This window comes from Diadema antillarum, unplaced genomic scaffold (assembly GCF_040938485.1).
Source record: "Diadema antillarum isolate AM-2024a unplaced genomic scaffold, OU_Dant_1.0 seq00001428_RagTag, whole genome shotgun sequence".
In the NCBI taxonomy this organism is placed as follows: Eukaryota; Metazoa; Echinodermata; class Echinoidea; order Diadematoida; family Diadematidae; genus Diadema; species Diadema antillarum.
Genome location: NW_027272180.1, coordinates 130,561 through 141,371, shown reverse-complemented (window position 1 = coordinate 141,371; position 10,811 = coordinate 130,561). Strand labels below are relative to the sequence as shown.

At 40.3% G+C, this 10,811-nt stretch overlaps 1 protein-coding gene across 1 annotated transcript in view; it reads left to right on the top strand.

Moving 5' to 3' along the window:
• The first annotated feature begins 865 nt into the window (after positions 1-865).
• LOC139709374 (transmembrane protein 198-like) overlaps positions 866-10,811 on the top strand; it is a 74,192-nt gene continuing 64,246 nt past the window's right edge. Inside the window, exon 1 of the mRNA XM_071621333.1 lies at positions 866-973. The gene's annotated coding sequence lies outside the window, so the exon portion shown is untranslated. The remainder of the gene's footprint in view (positions 974-10,811) is intronic.

Genomic DNA, 10,811 nt, shown 5'->3' with positions numbered 1-10,811 from the left:
CTCTAGACACATAATCTCCTGTAAATGAATAGAACTGCTCTTCTTCGGACACTTGTTAGTCTGTTTATGTCCTTTTGTAGATACGGATCCCAGGGCCCCGTCTTATAAAGCCTTCAAATCAATCACAAGTCCCCAAATCAATTGCAACTTGCATTGCAGCTCTCAAAAAACTTGTGATTGATTTCTATCACAAGTCATTGTAAGACAGGCCCCAGGCAGTGGCACCGTAGGCCTATTCAAGAAGTGATCTTACTGTAGTAAGACAGGTTGAACTCCGTGCTCGGAACTCGGTTTGGTTGTATGGATGGCAATTATATCTGCCACCTGAAGTATATATATGGTTGGCGATAGTATATCTGCCACCAGGAATATATATCATATATGGTCGGCGATGATATTATATATAATAATATATGAAATTCTGCTTCCTTTCCCCTGCCTTAGATTCACAATATGAAATTTTCAAAAGAAAAATGAAAAGTTAAAGCTTATAATCAAAATGATACTGGATTGGAAGGTATAAGACTATATTAGTCCACCCCATCACACGCCCAGGGATGTGCCCGACTTCCACCTTCAATGTTCATAAACGACGCCCAACAAACAAACCCCACAGAAATCCGGCTGATTGCATATGGAAGAGCGCCATCTAGTGCTTGACTTACACACATACTACTGTAGTAGGCCGAAAATTCGATTGCACCGCAAGTTTACACGGTACCAACAGTGAACATTATACATTCACACAGGTATGGTTATATTCTGCTGTGATCAATGCCGCCGCCAGCGCGCAGTCAGTGTCGTCAACGCCGTGCGTCCCCGCCCGTTTATATGGCCGTACGTATGACTACTATACATGTTTACGTGACTGTCTGTCTATTGCATTTTGAAGACGTCTTGGAAGAGACCATCGTCTAAGTAAAATATTGAGGAGCATGTCCACCGTCTGACGGAATATTGAACGAAGGATGAGGTATGAACGTTTTCTTCCTTTAATTTAGAAACTCTAACGTTAGTGTAATTATTACAGTCTAACATTGGGCTAGGGGGTCTGGTACCAGTGGTAGTGTTACTGTTAATGCTAACTGCGACCAGCAGCCCCATACTCCTATGCGCGGCGTATGGGGCTGCTGGTCGCAGTAGCTAACGGGGGTCTGTATACAGCCCTGTCGTTGTACTGAAGTCGCGCGGCGGCTGATCGGCGGGTTAGTAATTTGTGTGCACTTGAAACCGGGAGAAGATGCCAGATGAGTTGTTAGAACCTCACAAGAGCTGCACAAACGTGCGACTGCACGGTGTTTAAGATCTGGTTCTGGGTGTTATGACCATACGTGGTCGGACCGGACAAGTTGTGGGACCGGACTAAAAATTTACTTCCTCAAACACAATAAAATCCCATAAAAATAAGCATAAAATACAATTGCTTTTGAATAAATATTTTAAATTTATACAATTTTTTAGGTAACTTCTCTAACGTTAACGTCAAGTACGGTATGGTCGCCACTTGTGTGTAATATTTTCCTATGCACTTCCGGGTTGGGGAACTAATATCGGCACTGAATTAGTTCGCCGCCCATGCATAGCCTGCCACATATTATTAGCATGTGTGTTTATGCACACACTTCAATGAAGGATGCATCGTCCGTCACCACGTTTGAAAACCTCCCTTAGTCTGCAACCTGAAATCCATTCTAAATCAAAAACATCCTCACATTAAAAATGGTTTTATCACCTCTTACATATGCCAAATGGTAAAATATATTTTGATTACAATTATTTGTGTTTTTACGGAGGAAAAAGGTGAATTACGAATGTATTTTGAGGGTAATGAAAATCCGTCGCCCAAGCTGATCTCCGATCGCGGCGCGCGTTACATGCGATGTGAATGTCTGGCGACCTTACCGCAGTGGCGACCATACGATAATTGACGTTAAAGCAGAATTCGGTGATTTGTTTCATGATTTGTCAACCAGAAGAAGCGCGTAATATTCTATCACACGCGCAATGTGAAACTTGTGCGCGTGTTTGAGTCAGAAACAACAAACCTCAGTGTTAATCCATTCCCAGCATCTAGGCCCTGTAGACAATACACACAGGCTGGCTACAACGTTCAAAATATATTTGCAAGGGTTTCAGTTAAGTTCTCTAATTACGACAAAAATTGATTTTGTTTGCCTTGCTTTGGAAGAACTGTTAAGTTTCATTTTCAGAACCTCATCATTGTGTAGAATCTATTTGAATATTTTTATTGAGAATGGCAATGTGAAAAATTCATCTAGGGCTAGGCCCTAACAGTTAAATCTCAACTTGTAAGTGTCCGGGTACACAACCCCCCATCATACTAGACCTTCTAACGTCAGTAGTGTCTTTGTTAAAAGTTTGCTCTTCTACTGTTGAGTATACAGCTGTATCTACGATAAGATATTTCTAGATTTTAGAGAGGTTACACAAATTGGAGGCTATAAGTGATAAATGGTGTAAGGTGGAAGACTTGTGTAAAAAGCTTGAATCCGACATGAAGGACTTGAAAGACACCATAAAGTCTAAGGACGTGAAAACTCATAGTGATGTGCTTGAATTTCATAGCGATGTGCTTGAATCTACCGTCGAGTCTATTGTCCAAGAAAAGAGGCTGAGGACAGGTAAAGGGAAAAGAGAAAACATTAAATCATTATATCAGGTTTGTCAGAGTTTAGTTCTGAGGATCCGAAGGAGCACACATACCACGATACAGCCAAAGTCTGCCAAGTCTTAGAGTGTCTCGAGGTGGACTACGAAGTTAGGCGAGTGCAGCGGCTGGGCAAGAGGAACCCTGAACAGGAGTCTGAATCAGAGAAATCCCTCCCATGCCCCCTACTGGTAGAGTTCTCAACTGTTGAATCTTGTACCGCCACCAAGGCAAGGGCAAGCAAACTATGTTTCGCTACAAATGACTTCGAGAAACTGTATCGATCCAGCCTGACAGAACAAAGGAATGAGCTGAAAGGAGAGAACTGGTTAGGGAACTGAAGAGAAAACAGGGTGAAGGTGAAGGAGAGTGGATAATACATGGAAACAAGACAGTAAAGAAAGGGGACTATAGGTCCCAGCATAGAAAGGATCCTGCCCCCCGCAAGCGAGGCCAGCCCTTTCGAGAAGAGTACGGACAGTAATACTGCAGATGTCAAAGGTAGAGTTGACAGTAAGGTTTACAGTCAGGTTTTTAGTGATGATATACATGTTGCAGGAAGAAACTGTGTTAATCGTTTATCATGTGTATTTAGTAACGTTGATTCTCTTAGTAACAAGAAATCTATATTGGAAGCAAGGATTTCCATTACCAATCCAGATATTATAGCATTGGTGGAAATATACCCTAAGAACAGTTTGTATTCAATAGATGAAAGTGAACTTCAGTTGCCGGGATATAGTCTGTTTTTACCTGTCAAGTGTCAAAGAGGAGTTGCCATCTATTACAGAAAGAGTCTTCACTGTAAACAAGTTTTCTTTGATAAATCTGACTTTGAAGAAAGTGTCTGGTGTTCTGTGAAGGACAGCAATGAAGAGTTACTGTTTGGCTGCATTTATAGAAGTCCAAATAGCCTCGAAGCTAATAATACAGCTTTGTTACAACTCTTTCAAGAAGTTGAGAATTCTCAGTACAAGAATTTGCTTATCGTGGGTGATTTTAACCTACCAAATATTGATTGGGAGATCCCTGCTGTATAGGGAACAGGTGCAAATGACTTTGCAAATGCATTTGTTCAAGTCATTCAGGATTTATTTTTGATGCAGTTAGTAAATGAGCCTACTAGAATCGTTACACACATCTTCCCCAGTAGGCAAGAGTGACCATTTAGTTCTTGAATTTGAACTGTATTTGCCAGGTTGCTACTTATCTACTGAGAAACCTGAACGTTATGCATTTTTAGAGGAGATTCTGATGGTATGAGGAAACATGTGTGACAATGACATTTTTGATGTGTTGGATACAGAAGGATATATTAACACTGCAAATTATGTTTTTGTGAATGTAATTGGAATGCTTACTGACAAGTTTGTACCTGAAGTCAAACCAAGAGTGAAGGAGAAACCTCTGTGGTTGAATAGTTCTGTTAAGCAAGCAATTGTCATAAAACATAAAGCTTGGAGTCGTTATCAAAAGACAAGAAGTCAGAAAGACAGAGACTGCTACAGAAAAGCTAGAAATGAAGTAACTAGAGTGGTATCTGGAGCAAAAAGGGATTTTGAATGCAAACTGATATCTGAATTGCGTTGTAACCCCAAGAGTTTTTGGAGGTACAAAGTGCAAAGCAAAACCAAATTCAAACCCTATTTAAGTATTTTGGAGAAACCAGATGGAGGTAGAGCAGTAAACTATGCAGAAAAGGCAGAAACACTGAACAACTTTTTTGCCTCTGTTTCTACACATGAAGACTTATCGAATGTTCCAGTTCTGGATCCCAGGATTCATGATGTACAATTAGATACAGTCATTTTTACAGAACAAGTCGTGAAAGATGTTATATTGAAACTGGACCAAAAAAAAATCCCCCAGTCCAGATAATGTGCAGAATCGTATTTTGAAAGAAATTGTAGATTGTGTTTCGAAACCACTTGCAGATTTATTTACTATGTCAATGTCAAAAGGTGAACTTCCAAAGACATGGGAGAATGCTAATGTTTCTCCAATTTACAAGCAAGGAGATAAGAAGAAACCAAATAACTATCGGCCGGTGAGTTTGACTAGTAATATTTGCAAGTTAATGGAAACCATGGTCAGAGACAAAATTGTACAACACATGGACTCAAATCTGTTATTTACAGAGGAGCAATGTAGTTTTAGGAAAGGAAGAAGCTGTGGTGCACAGTTATTATCTGTGTCAGAAACATGGACAAAAGTATTAGAAAATGGCGGAAACGTCGATTGTATATATTTAGATTATAGTAAGGCGTTTGACAGTGTACCTCACGAACGACTGATTGGGAAAGTAGAAGCGTACGGGATCACTGGGAATCTTTTGAAGTGGATTAAGTCTTTCTTAAGTGAAAGATCACAACGAGTGGTGGTCAGTGATGTTTCATCTTCACAAACTGCGGTATCTAGCGGAGTCCCACAAGGTAGCGTTCTGGGGCCAATTTTGTTTCTGTTGTACATAAACGACCTTTCTGATGTGTTATTAAGTGGCAGATTTGAAGTTAAGCTTTTTGCTGATGATACCAAGTTGTATTCACAGATATATGACAGTGATGATGTACTGAATCTGCAAGCTGATCTAACCAGAGTGATGGAATGGTAAAAAAAGTGGCAGCTTCCTTTTAACCAGGAGAAGGTAAAGTTATTCATTATGGAAGGAATAACCCATGTGTCAATTATACAATGGATGAATCAGACCCGCCCATTCCATTAGCTACATACATGTACATGTATGTACAATGTAAAAGATCTTGGAGTAAATTGCGACAAGAAGTTAGATTTTACTCATCATGTGGACACAATTTGTACTGCAGCGAATCGTACACCTGTAGGATTGGAATTATTAACCGTACATTTTCTAGTTTCAATGAGAAAGGATTTATTCAACTGTACAAGTCTATTGTTAGACCGACATTAGAATATTGTTCGTCAGTGTGGCATCCTCATTGGAAGAAGAATGTTGTAAAAGTAGAGAATGTACAGCGTCGAGCTACCAGAATGATACGTCCACTCAGACCTAGGAGTTATAAAGCAAGACTTAAACACTTGAAATTGCCTTCATTGGCATATCGACGGCATAGAGCTGATATGATACAGATTTTTAAGATTGTGAATGGGATTGATGATATGAAGTCTTCAGACTTTTTTGAGTTCTCAATTGGAGGAAGGACGCGTGGTCATAAATTTAAGATACTGAAGAAACGTGTAAAGTCCAAAGTGAGACAGTGCTCTTTCTCTCAAAGAGTTATTAGTGAGTGGAATAAGTTGCCATCATTTGTAGTTGACAGCCCATCCATGAATAGTTTCAAGTCAAACCTAGAGAGGTTCTGGAGTCAAGACAAGAACAAATACAACCCCGATGGGATATTTTTTTGTCCATGTAATATTGCACAGCGCCTAACAAAAAGTTATTAATGTCATGTAATGACAACATCGAGGAGCAAATAAGTTAAGTCTAACTTTACGCCCACATCCAAGGTATGTTTATCCAAGGTATGTTATATCTGCAGTTACAAGCATTGATTGCAGTCTCAAACCTTGACCAAAAGATTGGTTTGTATCTTGTCAACGGGGATATGTTCTGCAGCAGAGTCAGAGACAATGTCTGGCTTCATGGGATCCCCTCCTATACAGAGGAGAGCCGTAAATGTCAAAAAAGTGATAAGCCACAAACTGTGTATGGATATTGAATCTGCAAATTCAAACTTATCTTGTAAAATCAGCATTTCATAAATATACATATTGTAATGCACTCACCAGCTGTTTGAAATATCCAAGATTTGGGTGAAATTTTCTTGGGAAACACACAACTACTAGCCTGTCGATACATTCGCAACAGCTCTGCAACATATTATGAATCTGTTAGCCAATCAAATGTGATGCACATGTAACGGGAATGGTCCCTTCGGCCAGAGCATGGCTTATGTACACGTATCAAATGGCGACTGACAGCTAGTGAACGGCGATGTTGAGATATCAGCGATATGGATACAAATTTCTACGATCTAGCCTAGTTAAATGTGAGTATTTCAATTGCACAATGTGGGAAAGTTACCCCAAATATTGCTACATAATGTGTCATATCATGTCAAACTTGTTTGACTGTAAAAAAGCTGTAAGAAAATGGGGTTATGGTAGCATTTGGTCTGTGCGCGACAGCGGGCAGAGCAGCCCTACAGGAGCCAGGACGACAGCCTTTGGTCTGTATAGGAGGGGATTCCATGAAGCCAGACGTAGTCTCCGTGGAACATCCCCGACGACAAGGTACAGACCAGTCTTTCTATCAATTATGACCCCCAAAACGATAGATGTCTACTCTTTGATCATTCAAATGACATAACAGTAGAAATTCTTACATGTTTCATCTTCCCAGTGCCATTATTATAACAGTTCAGTTTGAGCAGTCAAAAAATGAATTTACAGCCATAGATATTGCGTGATGCACTCGAAAATACCATGAAACTGGTGAACGAATTACCATCACTACCCGCCAAGAGCAAAACAGCCGCCACTGTCCTATGGTTCTTTGCTGTTTAAAGCCATCATACCCTGGCGATGTCGCGGCAGTGGCTCACTAACTTCATCAGGGAGTGCACGTATAACAGGCCCCTAGACAAATGCATGCACGCTGATAATGCTTAGCGATCGACGAGTACCCTAAGTCTCGGTCACACAGTGTTTTTTAGTGCATCCAGCAATATTTATAGCTGTAAAAATTCATTTTCAACTGCTCAAATTGAACTGTAATGACGGCACTGAGAAGCTTAAACTTGGAAACAAAGAATGCTGTTATAATAATAATAATAAGTATAGCATTTGTGACCCTACACCTCAAAAGAAACAAAAAGTCGCCAGACATGAATTTTTAGTTAAGACCATTATTCTGAAAGAGCAGACCTTAAGCTTTAAAATGATGTATAACTCATATCAAATGGATTCTCCTAACCTATCTAAATATTGGAAAGAAAGCACAAACTCAGGAAAAGTGTGAACTGAGAAAAGAGGCTCTGAAGTACAGTGTCTGTTCAAGCGCTTAATCTTTACCTAACCATGCTGGCTGTGCAATGAATGGGACAAAAAACAGGAAGTAAACCACCAGAGTAACAACAATGAAGGGATTATCAGATTAAACTGAAATTAAGCATGCCTCATTAACACATTCTGTCCATAATTAATGCCAACTTTCAAAGCAGTAGCACTATCCTTTCATAAGTTATTAGAGTTGAAAGTGAAGAGCGTGGACAAGGTTTTTCAGAAATGAAAAAGGGATTCTAAAGACACACCTAATCACACTATTCTACCAAAAATGTTCGAGATAAACTGCAAAAAAAAGAAACACTTTCCTGCCCGTCTTATGATACCAAATTTTAGCATATTGTAAAAGAAAACCCGCTCTTTCAGAAAATATGAAAAAGTCAAGTTCGGCTAGGTGGACCCATTTCACTTATTTTCAGTCCTCACGCAAAATCAGTGTGTGCGACTTTATGTTCGTTTTGAGGTGCACGGTCACATTTGTAATAGAAAATAGAATAAAGAAGAATAAAAAAAAACAAAGAATCAGTACAGATACAGAAGGTGATCCGAGAGGATACTCGGATCACCTAACAAGATGCGAACATACATGACTTCAGAAGCTTTTTAAATATGTCAATGGTTTCTGCTGATCGGATCCTGTTATGTCATTTGAATGATTATGATGATATCCCATGAACCACCACGCACCACAGAGTTCTTGTAGGGAATGCCATTTGACAAGTATTATTTGTTTCAAGCCCTCCTCACACTGCAATTTTGACTAGTAGGTACAGTAACAATGTATTTCATGGAACACTATACAAATGATGCACAGGATAGAGTGCGTTAGTGTAGGCGTAGTGCACTCGAGGGTATTTACAATTGTGAAACATGCACGAGGCGAAGCCGAGTGCATGTTGCACTACATTGTAAATACCCGAGAGTGAGCTACGCTACACTAACGCCACGAAATAATCCTGTGCATCATTTGTTTTATAAATGGGTCGAAAATTCGAAAACTAACATCATTTTTCAGCGTTTTTCACTTACCTTTGTGGGTCAAGACGTCCGAAGATGTTCGTCCCAAACTTTTACGCACGTCGCACTCGCGGAAGTCCCGCACATACAGTATAAGTATAATGGGGGTTGGGTTTCCGGACACCCGCATGAAAACTTACTTATTTTACATAGAATATGCACCCTTTACCTTAAAGACTTGATATAGACTCCTCATATAGGCCTACTAGACAACATACTCTGAAAACGGCGTGAGAATTAACCTGCTAAATCGTTGGATTTGCTCTTCAAAGTGACTCCATGTACGCGTCCGGTCCCATAACGCTTGGTCTACTGTACTGTACAAAGTGTACGTATAGTACAGTATAACGTACGTACGCCACATATGTTACAAGGGAAGACAGGCCGGCCGGCCGGCAGCCCGAACTAGAAGTTGTTTACAGGATTGACAGCGCGTACGCGTATGCATGCAATTCATCAAAGGAGCCGCCGCGCGCACAGACGATCGGCAATCTACCATAGGATTACAGGCAGTGCAGTTGTACTGAAGTAAAGGAAGGAGGTGTGTCTCATTTCAGCGCTTCCTATTGGCTACATTCTTGAACCCATTTTATAATGAGCGATATCGCATGCCATTGCTCTCTGTTGCAGGATTAACAAGTTTTACATACCTTCTTATTCACATGATTTTAAGCCCACCGCACACTGATTTCTTGCAATACAATTTTGCATCACAGATAAATTGCCAGATAGTGCAAAGTGTGAGGAAGTCTGTGCTATGACAGGTGAACAGCCTCCGTTTTTTTAACATCCTAGCTAGCCACGTTAATCATGTAGATATTTTTATGCCTCTTGCATCCATCTGCCACTGCTGCAATTCGCGCAAACCACCCATGCAGGTGCGGCGCATGTGTGTGTGTGTGCATTAGCACCCTGTCTGCTCGATCACGCGGCGCATGGAAGGGCATTTACAATTCAGGTACCGAGTATGTGGCGCCGTTTGCTCTACAATTATTGTAGAGCAAACGGCGCCACGTACTCGGTACCTTAGGTGCACACACACACACTGCATCCCCACACGAAATTCCACACTCCATACCAGAACACATGTTGTCGAACCCGCAGTGCTTGATAGGTTTTCGAATTTGCATGCACTGCTCGATTAGGGGAAAATCTTCAATCGATAATTCAGGGCCCTAAAGTGCATGATTGCCAAAAATTCTATTTAGTGTATAATTATGTAATTATTCTGTGAACACAAAAATGGGCACTTAAGTACTGGCACTAATGTACTTCCGTATCCATGTAGATATCTTGAATTCCACTGAACCAAATTGCACCAAAATCATACAATGTATGATAGACACTTAAAAACTTTGAACCAAAGTTAGCCGTCTAATGTTATGTGAATGGGGACTCACTCAATATGGGGGCTAATGATTGTAGCAAGTTGAAAGAAGTTGGTTATTGAGAAATGTGTGTGTGTTTTTCTGTCTGTCTGTATTTTACCTCCCTGACCTGTCTGTCTGTCTGTACTTGTGTGTGTGTGTGTGTGTGTGTGTGTGGTCTTGTGAGATCTAAGAACTGTATTTCTCATCCAGCTTCAGTCAACTTGCCATAAATCATATGAACATTGATTTTTTGTTCCCAGTTACTTGAAAAGTTCGCTGCATGATACTAGACAGATGCATGGTTTTTTAACCAATGGGCGTATCATACTGAGTGCGCGAACACTTGCTTAGTGCGCGAACCTTTGCTACGAGTGCGCGTACTCTTGCTACAAGTAAGCGATAACATGTTTACTCTGTGAGGCAGCATGTGGCCAGTAGAAAATCAACACACTGTTCTCGACCAATGAGATCGCAGGATTTTCGCTACCCATTTTATAATGTACACTGCATGTACAGTATTGTATCTAGTGGGCTTGTTTATTTATGAGACAGTCATGCTTCTCTTTATATTTTACACCCGATACATGTACGTATGTAAATTTGAAGGACATAGATATTGCTTTCAGTAAAAGATTGTAATTTTACATTGTAGGTCCACATTTCATGCCAGATATTTGTACGGTCCATACTGCACAATGAGTTAAAAATGCAAG